The sequence below is a fragment of the Clupea harengus genome, chromosome 3 (genome assembly GCF_900700415.2).
Source record: "Clupea harengus chromosome 3, Ch_v2.0.2, whole genome shotgun sequence".
In the NCBI taxonomy this organism is placed as follows: domain Eukaryota; kingdom Metazoa; phylum Chordata; class Actinopteri; order Clupeiformes; family Clupeidae; genus Clupea; species Clupea harengus.
In genome coordinates this window covers 21,969,835-21,983,605 of record NC_045154.1, presented here as the reverse complement: position 1 = coordinate 21,983,605, position 13,771 = coordinate 21,969,835, and the positions used below count along the sequence as shown (strand labels likewise).

Below are 13,771 nucleotides of genomic sequence, written 5' to 3'. Positions count from 1 at the left end.
TACAATGATTTTACAAATCATAAACAAATAAATCAGAAAATACACTCATGATTGCCAGGGCCAAGAAATACACTGTTTCTTATATTTGGGTTTTGATTATTTATCTTTTTTTATATTGCAGTCAAAAGTCAATCAGCCACATTTATATCTTGGCAGCATCTCATTCTTTTGTAGTCTTTGAGGAAGTTCACTTGGAACGTTCACCTGGGCAAACAATAACAAGCCGTAACAACAGTTATCTTTCAACAAAACCTTGAACACTGTTCAGAGGAAAAGCCCAACACAATTGTTAGTGTACACAACATTCTGAAGTTTCAGTTTTCACTTGGATGATTATTTGAATAGTTCAGTATGCGCGCATGTAAGTTTTCATCGAGGATTTTCATCAAAAATGGCTTATTAGCGTAAACCTGAGTTAAGCTCTACACAAGAGGTGGTCTCGCAAATGCTGCTGATTAATAGACTGGCCACAGAGAGCCAGGGTTCTTGGCGAGTATTTTCCAGTTTGAAGTATTGAGATCTTTCCTTTCAGTGTCATGAGGTGAGTGTAGTTTTGATGAAGTGGTCCTCAAGATGGTGTAGGAGATGGGCTATATCCTGTAATTGTGCCGGCCAAACTGCTTCAGTCTTCACTTCTGAGACTGTATGGGTATATTGGTGCCTGTCAAGGGATATGAAAAGGACAGAGAGCATCAATCAGAGATAGAGCTATATCTCAATGCATGGTCCTATTTAAATGAGAATTTTTTTTAAACTTCAATTTGTTTTAATTACTAAAACAAAACGAAATTATTAGTGAATGTTTGAAAAACTGGATAAGGAAAATATTTATATTCCAAATCGAAATTGCTAGGTCCATAGACTGTACCTTTTATATATGCAATGAAAAGATGTGAAAGTCATACAAATCACACAGACTACCTTTAAGGTATTCTGTGCCCCTTCAAGATGTACAACTTCACGTGTCTTTACATTGTTTGAGTCCTTCAGAACATGGACTTCCCTGGCCACTACTCTGTCACAGTGGACTAGTCCCATCCACTCACATCAGAGAACAACAAGAATGATCCGTCAGCACAGGAAGAGTCTTCATCGCTTATAGAACCGGGCCACATTCCTCTCAAACACAGTGATGGGAGCAGACTAAGCGTCAGGGGGAAGGCCATGTGAAATATTCCCATTTCCCCCCTGCTTTGAAGGGTAGAGGTGTCTGATGAGGCCTTGACAGCCTGTGGATTAGACAGAATATGGAGCTAAGTGGCCGGAGACCACACGGCACTGGACGTTTTATTGTCTGTAGGAACCGTATAGAGCTGCTCACATGATATGGATAATAATCTTTGAGGCTCAGGGGGGTCAAAGTCTTTTTTCCCTCTTTAGTGAAGACTAGGAGATTAATAATTTTTTTCTGATACTATAGTCTGCAGTACAGGCCTACTGAGCAATATGTCACCAGAGCATGGATTGCTGATGCAGTTGATAGAGTTGCTGTGATTGAATTACACTCCAGAAATTCAAATGTGATAAAGCTAATGAAACCTTGCTAGACAAATTATTGCATGAGTCATGTTTTAACATCAAAACACACCCAACATAAAGGACCAGTTCTTTAATTTACCCTTTAGGGAAACATCTTCCACGGCTCTGCTTTCTCTGAATAATCAGGTTAAAATGTCAGCAAATTGATTTTGGCTCAGGCCTGTCCTTGGTGCAGAGTCTCCAGGGCCAATACTTAACAGATTACATGATCCTTCCCCCGTACGGCTCCCTTTTTAAAAGGCTACGGTCATATTTGTAGTGTTGAGTCGTATGAGATAAATGTATTGTCTGGCCATGGTGTTGTAAAAATGTTTTTGTAGGAAAACCTTTTCAATTGTAATGTTCTTATGTCTAATGAACAGCCAATTGTTTTATCATTTTACCTTGTGTGTTCTGAGATTTTTTGTTGTTTTAATTCTTTTATTATTCTTTTATTATTGAAAGTAATGCACATGTTGATATGTGAAGACTGGAGGTCATAGCTGATATCAACAGTCCACAACTTTATCACAACATAATGGTAGTATTATTATGCATAAACATAATTCACAGTCTTTTATATTGTTGACTACACTAGTTATAAGAAGGTCATACTGTCTTACCAGACAACTGTAGTCATGTATAGAGTGATGTTCCCAAACTAAATAAAAAAGGAAAGATGAAAAAAGTTAGCTGCGATAACAGTACTGTACATATTGAATAGACACTGATCACTACTCATCCAGTAGACATGTTTTGAAATGCGCTTGATTTCATTCCTTGACTCATCTGTGGATTCAATACAGCATTTCTCTTTCAGTTTGCCAAATGTATTATGCCCATATGTAAAACAGAAACAACCTGACCAACTAATTCAAATGGAATTGTTTAAATGAAGTTATGAAAGAAGTGCTAAAGATGTCTTTATTATAACATGTGACTTCAGCATTATGGTGTTAACAAGGCACAGAGCAGTGATTCTCTGACACCAATGACCCACTGACATCCTAGCACACATAGGAAGACAACACACACTCTGCTATTAAAATATGAATCACTCAATGTTCAAAATGAGTTGATGGTCTCCCTTCGTTGTGTGCAATGCACCTTATCAGGATCTAGGAAGAACTCAACCACTTCATTCCTCTGCAGAACGTGGGGTCTTCTTTCCAAAGCAAGAGATGGCAATCAAGACTCTTTTCATTAGCGGTACCTCAGTGGTGGAATGACCTACTGTACGTAGTGCTATATATTCAACGAGTATCACAAAGCCTTTAAAGACTAACCTCTTTAGAACTCATTATTCATTCTTATGTTAATTTTTACAAGCCCTGCAATTTTTATATAAGTACAGTTATTGTTATTGTTGACATTAATCATTTCTGACCACACCATCTTCCATGTACTTGACGTTGCTGTTTACAACCCAATTTAGGCAGTCATATTCAAGGCTTGCAGACTGTCCATCGACTGATACATCTACATTTGCCTGATGCAATTCATTGCTATAATATCACAACTTAAACGTTAAAAAGCTTAATATGTAGAGTGGCCTCATATGTACTGTTATCATCACTCACCCTGGCCTGCAAACATAGTAAAATTACTTTTTCAGATCAGTCAGATATGATGGACAAAGACAACCTGTTCTGGCTCAAATTTGCATTTGTTACTGTACTGAGCTGAACTAAACTGAAATAACTGATACAACAGTCCAAACTCAAAATGTTGGGGCAAGTTGTCTTCTAAAATAACTTGATAAGGTATATGGTTTCTATAAGATAAGATAGATAAACAGCTAGTTAGTGATGGGCAAGAGTAACGTTACTCGGTTTGGAGTTTTTGTTCAACGTATAGAGTAATTGCATTCGTAAATTGAGTCAAGTTACAGTCAAACTTGCGGTTTCTGTTGTATATTTTTGCCACACGGGTTGTTTCCGACAACTGTGGCCCCTTCTGCTCCTGGGATGTGACTAATAGCAGTTAACGTTAGCATGTTTTAGCATGACGGTTTTAGCAAGCGCTACTTGGGATCTCTTCACCGGCTGTGTGTGTCAAATTCTCGCTGCCTTGATAACCCAGCTGCACATGGACCACAGAGAATGAATGTGAATACCTAAATGCTGAAATTACCTAAAATGCCCATTCCTACTAGTAGCCGTACTAAATTAGTTAAGGTTAGCTAACCTTAGCTGAAGCTAAATGCTTAGATACCTGTTCAGAAGAAAATCTGTCAACTTGGCATCCATCTTAAAATCTTTCTGGGCTCTAAGCTGTCTCCAGCTTTCAAATGCATCTACAATATGTACCCACAGTTAACTACGTCTCTGGTCATGGAGCTTTTTAGAAGGATGCAAAGGATTTTTAGTTCGGGTAGAATCTAACGTTATCTCTGTTATCCAGTTTGTTTGCTTGCTTCCATGGCTGCCGCACGCAGTGTTTTCTTGCCAATTTGTTTCGTATCTGGCAACCCAGGATGTCGAAATGGTAATGGGAAATGGGCAGTGGACGGGGTCACACAGGCCAAAACACAAACAGATGTTCCGCTCCAGTGCTAAAATCTCAAAAGGAGAACGTAGTTGGCTCTTAGTACAGTAAATATAATATTTTATTCACTTCAGTCCTATCACACCATATGAAATACAACTAGTGTCTGAATGAATCACTGTCTGCTTCAGTCAGTCCTTTTCTGTCCTACACTTGGCACATCCCACACTCATCCCAGCATGTAATTCTCCTGGACTAATGCTCTCAAATCATCCAAAGCTGGGTGAGCACAAGCATCTCTTGCCATTCCGACAGCTTTAGTGCCACACACAAATCAAAACAAAGTGCCAAAGGAACAAATGCAGGCCCAATGCCCACACTCAGACATTATTTACTGATAAAGTGTCAACTTAAAATGTAACCAGCTAATTAACTTGTCACACCACAGAATTAATACATGGATTAATACTTTGAAATGTGTTGGAGGTCGTGCCAAAGTTAATATCACGTGGATGCGTTATCTTCAGCTTTGTTCAGCATCAAGAGGTCGACTGCCCTTCCTTCTCTCTCGGTGATATTGGATGCCTAAAACAGTTTTATTATCATTTTTTTTAAACTTCTGTGTCATTTTTCTAAACACAAACCTGTATGATCTACACGTTGCACATGCCATCTTGTAGAGGGCTCTTTGAAATAGGTTCCTGTACACAAATAGCTCTTGAAGTCGATAACTTCATATTCAGTTGAACAATCTTCTTTGCGCTCATGCACACTGTACACATTCAGACATTTTTTCCCGCTCCTTCAGAGCTAAGATAGAAAAATCTGTCCAATGAGACAGGAATGGTGTGAAGCAAAACAAGAGATCTCACAAGTGCAGACCCTTGAACCTTCCCTCACAATGTGTCCCGGGTGAGTTGACTGTGAATCAAGGTAAAACTAACACAATCCATCATTCTGTCTAGGATGCATGACGGCTAACTCTGGTGTCATAAAAGTGGTCATTAAACTGGATCATTATCAGTTAAATGTTGCTGAAAGAACGTTTCGAGTTTAGAGGAAAGAGAGAAGTGCCAAAGGAAAAGGACTAAAATGGCAGCCATCCTCCTCCCTCTTTTCCTTTCATCTGAGTTCACCCTTAGACAGGTGACTGGCCAAAGTGAGGACTCCCACAAAGAGGTTTCAAACTGGGTGACATGATCTAATGCAGACTGCTCGAGATGAAAGAATGTCAACAAAACAAGACAGTGTAGCGACACACTGCCTCTCTGTCATCGTTACTCATGAAGTCATCACTTAATCACGTGTTTGTCTGGCTCCTGCTGTTGGATTTAGCTTCAGTTTCAGAAGGATACTTAGTCATTCGACACTGTTCATCACTTTTTCTAGAACAGCAATTGTTTGGTCTGACTGATTTAGATTTGGTGTGGATGAATTACTCCACTCGGAGACCATGTATATTAAAACACACCGTTTCTTGTGAATTTATGGAAATCTTTTGTAAATGTCCAGAATATGTAAATATGAAAATATTCAGAGAAAAACTCAAGAAAATATACAAAAAACTACAGGCATGACCTAGGTCAGTATGTACGGCACTTCATTCCCATAGCATTTAAGAATTTCACAGCTCCTTCTGAGACCTTTGGCAGTTGCATGTCTGTGTGTATAATACACTCCACTCATGTCATGTGGTGCAGAAATACCCCTCTGCTCTCCTCCAGGAACAGACACATCCTTTGTTGATGTTAAGCACTTAACAGCCTTTTGACAAGTGGCATAACTCTCTCATCTCTCTTGATAAAGGAGATATGAGATACTTCTAATATGGGGCCATAACTCAGTGAGGGCAATTGAAATGTTTAAATTGATTTTTTTACCACAGTGTTGCTATTAATGGTTTTACAGCGCTATATACGTTTTATTATTATTATTATTATTATTAATAACAGCAAAAGATTGCAGATGACTCGTTAGCATTGTGTAGGGCATGGGTCAAATGGACTGTGCTCTGTGAAATGGTGGAAATTACATAAGGCTCCCTACTCAAATATAGCATACATACGCGTAATGCAGAAAAAATGATGGCATGAAATTCCATGGACCATTTGTTGGCACTTGTACAGGCGCTTGTACCTATGTGCACTTAGACCTATGCACGTCAGCCAGACCGTTCCCACATTTTCATACAAGCAAGCAATGGAATATAACAAAGCCATTACATTCCTGAAAGTTCAAGTTCAAGTTCAAGTTTTTTATTGTCAGATGCAAAGAACATCACAGAGTCAGACTGGGCACTAAATATACAAAATAAATATAAAATACAATATGCTAAACATATAATACACATATAATAACCTATACTAACCTAATAAACCTATACTACAGAGATGATGGTCTGAGGAGAGCAATTTCAAATATAAAACTGAAGTCAATATGATCCTTTCTATAAGGAGGCTCGCATTGGGCCTAGCATGGACACAGCTTTACAGGACTGAGGTCTGTGCTGAGCACTAGGAGCACTCCCACTTTCTCTAAGCTATCTATAGGTCATGTGTGTTCTGAGGACAGATAAACAACTGCAACTGCTGTTCTTCCATAATCCATCTGGACATTAGTCATTCGTGACAAGAGACCGTTCCCTGCAATATAGAATACCGGATGTAGGCTGCCAGCAACATCCCAGGAAGCTCAGTACATTGTCCCTTGAGTTTCAGCACTGGGAAATTGGCATTTTTTCCTAGTAGTGCTGGTTCACACTTGAGCTTTACTTCCTAGAAAACAAGTACAGCAACCAAATGGGGTCAAAGCTATAAGGCTGCCATTTAGAGCTTGCCTTAGCTGCTTTTTAACCTTCCGAACGTGAGTGATAACAGCAACAACTGAGAGGAAAAACGCCTACTCTACCCCCCGGGGGCTGGCAGGGGCACTTGCGCCCAGACAAACATGGCGGGCACTGCAGGACACAATCAGCACGGGCGCTTTAGCTAATCATAAACCCTCTCGACCAGCATGGGCCAGCGGAGCGTGGTGTGTGTATTGAAAAGCCGCCGAGGGAAAAGGAAGCATTTTAATTGGCTTGCGATAGGGGCAACCTGGAAAGGCCTTGTGGTCCGTTATCGCAAAAACACTTTTCTCCAGAGGGCCTGGCAGCTGCTATTTCTGGGGCCGCTTGCTCACCCTCTGTCCTCTCCGGGAGGCGTCAGAGGAGCCGCAGTCGCTCAAACACAAAAGCAATAAGAGGCCAAGTGGTCCAGATAGCTGACAGCCCAGATTTTCAGGGCTGATATGTGGCCCTCCTGAAAACCTATTTCTGCTTATTTTCACAGGGCCCGGGCCTGTTGCTCACGACGTCAGTGAAGGCTGTCACGGGACGTTGCAAGACAGTGGGGGAGGCGGACAGCCGGTATAACTCAAGCTCAGGCTGGACACAACACACAAAGACCCCGTCTCAGCCTGGCCTCACAGGATTGGTGGTGGTGGAGAGGTGTGTGCAACCATGCTGTTTGCCATGCCCAACTGCACAGCTATTACGCTACAAGTTATCCCCCCCCCCAAGGAACAGTTTGTCAGCAGGGTCCCAGTTGTGCCCAGATGTGTGGACATGTGAGTGTGTTTATGAATGTGTGTGTGTGTGTATGTGTGAGTGAGTGTGTGTGCATGTGTGTGTGTGTGTGTGTGTGTGTGTGTGTGTGTGTGTGTGTGTGTGTGTGTGTGTGTGTGTGTGTGTGTGTGTGTGTGTGTGTGTGTGTGTGTGTGTGTGCATGTGTGTGCATGTGTGAGAGTGTGTGTGTGTGCGAAAGAGAAAGACGGTTCTTAGTGGCAGCAGGAATGTAAGCAATCTCGCCGAGTTTCTACCATGAAATGAATTGGCTGAAACGGTCGACATATGTTCTAGTTGAGTGAAAAATATGAAGGGATGAAGCTCCTCCCGTGTGACAAAGGCATAAAGGGCTGTGTGTGTGTGTGTGTGTGTGTGTGTGTGTGTGTGTGTTGGGGGGGGGGGGGGGCGTGAGAGGAGAGATGTTTGACTGAGATGAAACCCAGGAGGAACCCTTCTTCTCCCTCGCATGAGCTCAGCTCCAGTGGCCAAACTTTCCCACGTGCCCCAGTCCAAACAGAAGTTCACATGACACCCACAGCCACAGAAGGATGCGCCTCCCTTGCGGGCGGTTCATTATATCATCTCCACAAACTGTCGAGTAATGAAGGCTTGAACAGTGTTATTCTTGGATGGCATTGCTATTTGCGTCCGAATTAAGACATGCTTCACATGAAAGGGGAGTGAACTGTTGAGAAAGTAGGCCCAAGTGGACGTGCGGCAGAAGAACTTTTGGTGTCCTTTGGAGTGGGATAAAAGATTAGTGATGCCATTTACAGATAATGGAGTGGATATTGGAGTGATCTCCATTTGCACCAGCACTTTGTGTACTCAGAGTGCATCCCGAGTGGGCTGAAATCTGAGCAGTGTTTACAGTGAGCTGGACATTTTGAACTTTTTGTTTGGAAAAATGTAAAAGTATATATCCCCTGCTGTTGGATTGAACTCACATGAGGGCTTAAAAGCTACATATCTCATAAGTAGCTCGTAGTCGGAGGGTAAGGACATAACCCTTGAATCCACTTCAGCCGCTGTCAGTAAATTAGATTCGTTATTTTTTTTATTGTTTTTTAATTGTTTTCTTGGATTTGCGTCCTTGCTTCGCTGATTTTAGGAATATCAGAACACTGAATTTGTTGCTTAGTACAGCACAAGCATAATAAATAGACCCCAGTAGACACACAACAGACACACAATTAAGCTGAAATTGAGAGTGGGTAGGCAATGAAGGGCCTTATTGGGAGGGGGTGTATGTATATATGGAATGGCAGACCATAATATATATATATACACTACCGTTCAAAAGTTTGGGGTCACTTAGAAATGTCCTTATTTTTCAAAGAAAAGCACTGTTTTTTTCAATGAAGATAACATTAAATGAATCAGAAATACACTCTATACATTGTTAATGTGGTAAATGACTATTCTAGGTGGAAACGTCTGGTTTTTAATGAAATATCTACATAGGTGTATAGAGGCCCATTTCCAGCAACTATCACTCCAGTGTTCTAATGGTACATTGTGTTTGCTAATCGCCTTAGAAGACTACTGGATGATTAGAAAACCCTTGAAAACCCTTGTGCAGTTATGTTAGCACAGCTGAAATAGGTTAGAGAAGCTATAAAACTGGCCTTCCTTTGAGCTAGTTGAGTATCTGGAGCATCACATTTGTGGGTTCGATTATACTCTCAAAATGGCCAGAAAAAGAGAACTTTCATGTGAAACTCGCCAGTCTATTCTTGTTCTTAGAAATGAAGGCTATTCCATGCGAAAAATGGCGAAGAAACTGAAAATTTCCTACAACGGTGTGTACTACTCCCTTCAGAGAACAGCACAAACGGGCTCTAACAGAGTAGAAAGAGAAGTGGGAGGCCCTGGTGCACAACTCAGCAAGAAGACAAGTATATTAGAGTCTCTAGTTTGAGAAATAGACGCCTCACAGGTCCTCAAATGGCAGCTTCTTTAAATGGTACCCGCAAAACGCCAGTGTCAACGTCTACAGTGAGGCGACTCTGGGATTCTGGCCTGATGAGTGGCAAAGAAAAAGCCATATCTGAGACTGGCCAATAAAAAGAAAAGATTGATATGGGCAAAATAACACAGACATTCGACAGAGGAAGATTGGAAAAAAGTGTTATGGACAGACGAAATCAAAGTTTGAGGTGTTTGGATCACACAGAAGAACATTTATGAGACGCAGAATAGGTGAAAAGATGCTGGAAGAGTGCCTTGGTTGCAACACCATGCCATATCCTGTGTACAGCGCTTGATTGGAGCCAATTTCCTCCTACAACAGGACAATGACCCAAAGCACACCTCCAAATTATGCAAGAAATATTTAGGGAAGAAGCAGGCAGCTGGTATGCTGTCTGTAATAGAGTGGCCAGCGCAGTCACCAGATCTCAACCCCATTGAGCTGTTGTGGGAGCAGCTTGACCGTATGGTACGCAAGAAGTGCCCATCACGCCAATCCAACTTGTGGGAGGTGCTTCAGGAAGCGTGGGGTGAAATTTCTACAGATTACCTCAACAAATTAACAGCTAGAATGCCAAAGGTCTGCAATGCTGTAATTCCTGCAAATGGAGCATTCTTTGACGAAAGCAAAGTTTGAAGAACAAAATTAATATTTCAAATAGAAATCATTATTTCTAACCTTGTCAATGTCTTGACTATATTTTCTATTCATTTTGCAACTCATTTGATAAATAAAAGTATGAGTTTTCATGGAAAACACGAAATTATCTGGGTGACCCCAAACTTTTGAATGGTAGTGTACATACCCCATATATATATATATATATATATATATATATATATTTATACCCTATATAAATACGTATCCAATCTAGATGTTAAAAAGAGACTGAATAAATGAAGATTTGTGTTAACCAAACATAGTTGCCATGGTCACACAGACCTTAGTTATTATGAATAATTATGATTGCTACAAATGGCCGGCTGTTCACATGCCATCTATTTCTATAGCTATTTATAGCTTCTTGACATAGTTCCTCAGATGCAGACCAAAATATTTCAGCCTGTGTTTATGTTTTCTGTGAGTAAACGTGTATTTTTAACTTTAGGTACTAAAACTATGGGAGGAAATAGTTTGAGCTCTCTAATAGCTTCTCAGGCGAACAATGAACATTGTAAAAACATGTATTATGGTCTGCCATTCCAGTTACAATGTTCAAAAGACACGTGTGACATGCTCAGATTTGATGAGGCACGACAACACACACTTCTGACAAAGCTGACAAAAGAAAACTCGCTTTGAGATAGACTGAAGGACCATTTATGCCTTTAACTAGACATAGTTACACATTAGCCTGCAATCACTCTTCCAGAACACTGATTTATGTTAAATTATTATAACTATTGATTTTTTTGGTCACATCTTGAACAAGCGCAGCTTGAACAAGTAATAGCAATTTAATCAAAATGCTCACACACCCATAAAACACTGCTGACGAGAGACTACAGAGATAGATAAATGCTAGAACATCCTGCCTGGATGACTGAAAACGCATTGGTCTGTGTAATAATCGATGCCCACTGTCCACATCAGCTGCCTGACATGCTATAGTTATACAACAGTGCACACAAAAACAGTATCTCCCACTTAGCTGGAGCCATGGCATTTGGAAATCTTAGATATACAAAGGTAGACTGACAACTTCAATAACTCTGTGCTGTCAGGTTTTCATAAAAGTACATGATAACGGGTTACATAAGCCCTAGCCCTACAGGTGTATATGTCTTCTGCCTATAAAACGGCTGTCCCTGTTTGTTGAGCTTTCTCTGGGGCACTTGGACAGAAACTAAAGCACACATATCGACGTGCATAAAACTTACATAAGTCTCCACTTATTGCTTTTGCCGATCTCCGTCTGTGTGCATAAGGTCTGCTGGAGATTGGCGCAAACTCGTAAAAACTTAAATTGAATTTCCTTGTTTTATCTCCTTCTCAAGAGTCGGTCATTCAGTCAAATTTCAATAAAATGCCCTGTCATTATGACGGTAGGTGGTGGGGCATATCTGAGGACTGTTAATGAATAGTGAATGAATCATTTCTATTTCAAATTATGGCCCATTGCAATGGTAGAATATTTTGCTAAATACTGTGCATTTACACAACTGCCATATTACCATGTACAGCTACATATAACTGAATATACATGCAGTAATTTGCTATTTAAAATAACTATTATGTGCTATTATTGTTCTCTCCTAATTGATAATTGTGAATTATAAGTTTGTATGTGTGTGTGTGAGCGGGTGTGTGTGTGTGTGGGGGGGCTTTCATTTTAACACAGACAGCCGTATCCCTAAACAAAAGAACTGTGGGAGAACAAGGAAACTGAAGACTGGAGAAACTGATGAGCATTGCAAAAACAGCACATTGGGGGTAGTGCTGGCTTCTAGATTTGCTACCCATTGCTCTGCCAAGTTCAACAACACAAATAAAGTAACAATAAATCAATTTCCTGAAACTTGCTGAAGTGTAACTTACAACACAACTAGTGGGTGGTTCTTGTAATCTTCTCCCTCCCCTGCAATTCCAGAGATTCTTCTGTCATTTCCTCCTTGCTGTGATACAATCATTTGATATCATTTTCATTCTCATTAATACAGTCTGCGAGACGTACAGAGGTCTCAAGTCTTGATAAACAGCACCCCACATGATGTAAAACAGCTGGAACTTTACTCACTGTGTGAGAGACAAGAAACCCTCTCTGGTGTCATTAAGATTTAATGTGAATTTAATTTAACTCAAGACACACTTTTTGAAAGTTATACTTGCAAAACCCCACCAGTTTAAAGGAATACTATGCAACAACTTGCAGTGAGGTATGTTTGAGGTATGTTTTTATAAGCAACCAAGATATCATCTTCTAAATCTTGATGGTATATAGTCATATGAAATGAAAGATAAACACACCTGCGGCACCCGCTGGCCATGTTTCTTGGTTGATCCGATCGCAAGTGGGCAGCTCTAAGTGCATCAGTTCACACTTGGCATTAGAATGTGTCTAATCAAATTATACGGCGCATTTCGTACCAGGAGGTAACACAATGCGCCTCACAGAAGGAAAATGGGGGGGGGGGGGGGGGGGGGGGTACAAACAAACACAGTTTTTCCAGTGGGATGAAAAACCATATCATGTAAGTGCAAACATATTACAAGGCACGCACACATGTGAACACATGTGATCAGATCCCACTTCCCCACTCTATATGCAAAAAACCATAAACATAACTGGGGGAAGGCAGCAGTCAGGGATTAAAGAACATAAACCTGTCTGAATTATATAGTACGTTCCCCATCTTATGAAAAAAGCAGAGAGTGTGTAGCCTACATGCCCTTAGCCCACATGAATATTTGCGTTAGGGTCGTAACGATCTGTTTACCTGTCAAATACGTTCTATATGTCATGGTTTCATACAGCTGCTGGGCTCAGGTTTCCCAGGCACTTCTAATCTATTTAACACTAGAACCATGGCGTCAGAGAGTGTCAAAGTGATAATTTATTTGTAAATGAAAATAAAAAAGGCCATGTATGTGTATCTAATTTTGAAAACCGGTGCACGGTTCATTTTAGGCAGGTCTTAAGTTGAACTTGAACTTGGTGCTTTTGTGTTTTTGCCTTTCTTCCGCAAGGATTAATCACTGTCAGTAAATCCAAGGTGTATCTTCATCAGAAAGACACGAAACTAAGCTACATGCACAACTCTTTACTGAACTGACAGGGATTCACCAATATCTGTGACACCGTGAGCCAGGCTGCCCTATACCATGAGTTTGCAGTTCTGTCATACACGTACATTTATCATGTTAGCATATTTGTTACATATATATATATTTATACATACAGTACATTTAGCATGTTAGTAGCCATTAATTAGTGCCAACTGGGCTGTTAGTGGTGTTTCTAAGGTTTTTGCATGCCTTTTAGTTAGTAAACTCGCTACTTTTGGACCAAAACACCATAATGCTGCTTTAAGCCCAGTATGGTGAAAGAGCATATCATCTAGCTTTATCTCCATATCATGTTTTATTAGCACTGTCTACTGGGCAGCAAGGGTGGGAGTCGAGGAGATCCCATATTCAGAAATTAATATTTTCTATGTGGTCACACTGGTGGCTAGCTGGCCTGGCCATCT

At 40.6% G+C, this 13,771-nt stretch overlaps 1 long non-coding RNA gene across 1 annotated transcript; it reads right to left on the bottom strand.

The window, feature by feature from the left end:
- Positions 1-347: 347 nt before the first annotated feature.
- Positions 348-12,687, bottom strand: LOC116219592. The gene is made up of 3 exons (XR_006152327.1): positions 12,120-12,687; positions 2,142-2,179; positions 348-661 (listed from the first exon to the last, which is right to left on the bottom strand). It is a non-coding gene; the product is annotated as an uncharacterized LOC116219592 (long non-coding RNA).
- Between the last annotated feature and the right edge of the window lie 1,084 nt (positions 12,688-13,771).